We start from the raw sequence: 2,188 nt of genomic DNA on the forward strand, positions 1-2,188 counted from the left end.
ACAAGACCGCAGTCTCCAATGTGGGCCAGTAGACTGGAGACACAGAGTGAACCAAGGCTGCAGCTCAAGCCCGAAGGCCAGAGTTTTTCCTTGTCTAGCAGAGATCATTCTATCTATCCAAACTCTCAGTCGATTAGATGTGGCCCCTGCACATTAAGAGAAGGGAGATGATGTGTTTCAAGTTCATTAATGAAGTGCTAACATCATCCAAAAGTATTCATAAAAACAATAATAATGTTTGACCACATTTCTGTACCTGATGATCTAGGCTATGCTTGCATTTAAAATTAACCTAATTAACTACCACAGAAGTGTTAGTTAATGGTAAGGGTTTCTTTCTGAGGTGGAAAATTGTTCCAGGATCAACAGCAGAGACGGCTGAAGTTCAGAAAAGATCAAGATGAAAGGTTCTAAATAGAAGAACTATATGGCTCATAACCTACATACTGATAGGGCTCTTTTTGGGAAAGAGCAGACTGCAACAGCCATTACATACCCTTGAAGAGTGCCAAAATATTATGTTACCTACAGTTCTTAAAAAGCTCATTTTTATCTGCCAACCACCAGGAAACAGAAATCATTCTCTGGAGTAATCATCTCAATTAAGCAACCAGCATTTATAAAGGCATCCTGGCACTGAACGGAATACTAGCCAGTCCTCAGGAAGACATACATATCCAGAGACTGGTTCATCGCCTTCGTCCTCATTGTTGTCAACTTGACACAAACCTAGACTTACCTGGGAAGAGGTGAATTGCAACTGAGGAACTCCCTCTGTGGGAACATCGGTGGGGCATTTTCTAGATTGCTGATTGATGGAGGAGGGCCCAGGCTGCTGTGGGTGGGGCCATCCCTGGACAAGTAATCTTTGCTGCATATGCATACTGGCTAAGCACAAGCCAGGGAAGATGGCCAATAAGCAGTGTTCGTCTGTAGTCTCTGCTTCAAGTTCCTGCTCTGAGTTCCTGCCTTGGCTTTCCTCGATGGAGGACTACAAACTGGAAGTTATGTGATCCCTTTCTTCCCCCAGGTTCTAGTCACTGTTTTATCACAGCCACCTGAGACCAAGCAAGGACTCAGCTTTTAATCTAAACATGAGGGAAACAGAGGCAGGCTAGTCTTTGTGAGTTGGAGGTCAGCCTGGTCTATATAAAGAGATCATTCTAAGAAACAAACAAAACAGTATCTGTATACTACATTTTCCACATGTCAGGAATAACATGCAGCATACAACATTCTAATGAAAAACAAATAAGTTTATGCAAAAGGATTAAACTTGTTACTTTATCCAATTTTTCACATGATTATTCTTATTTCATACTTATATAGTTTTATAAGTATATAATAATAACATTAAATCACCCTCAAAATTCTATATACAGAAGGAGAAATTTCAAATTAGAAAATATGGAGGACTATTAACAATTCTAAAAATATTGTCGCATATAGCATCTCTCAAGTTTTCAAAACAGTAATAACAATTATCATTATTATCACTACTGCCCGACTGCTCCAACTCCAAGAATAGAAGTTTTGTTTTTGGAGTCATACAAAAGTTCTCCACTAGCTGGAACAGAGATACCCTGCATGGGTAGATACAGCTGTTTCCAGAAGTCAGGGACTATTCAGTAAAAATCCCAATGTCATGGGTGGGTTACTTCCATATAAGTTGTTAGTAAGGAAGGTACCTGGGGCTCCCAAACAATACAGGCAATTGCCACTTCTGTTGGATTTCAACCTAATCAAAGTAGTAATGATGCTTGACTATTGTCAATAAATTATGGCTAGTGCTCAGCCATAAGTGGGAAATCTATATTATCTGCTCCAAGGTTTAGGGACCAACAAGGAAAAAGGAGCAAAAAACAATCTAAGGCCAGAGGAAGGGTGAAAATTGTTGCTCAGGTTGACTTCCTTCCAGGCATAACAAAGCTGGTGCGCTCTTGAGCTCATGGTAGCTGCAATTAACTGGGCCTGCCAACATTCTATTTTGGTTGGAAAGGGCCTTGGGGGATGGCGCTTTCCTCTTCCTGAGGATTTATATGCAGTTATGGTTGATGGGGAAAGGAGCAACATTGTCTTCAATGCTGTCACCATTGATAAGACCATACACCTGTACACAAACCCTCACCCATGCTCCTGTAAGCAATCCTAATAAAATCTGATCAGCTAGGAAGGAAGGAAGGAAGGA

The sequence above is a fragment of the Microtus ochrogaster genome, linkage group LG5 (assembly GCF_000317375.1).
Source record: "Microtus ochrogaster isolate Prairie Vole_2 linkage group LG5, MicOch1.0, whole genome shotgun sequence".
NCBI lineage: Eukaryota > Metazoa > Chordata > Mammalia > Rodentia > Cricetidae > Microtus > Microtus ochrogaster.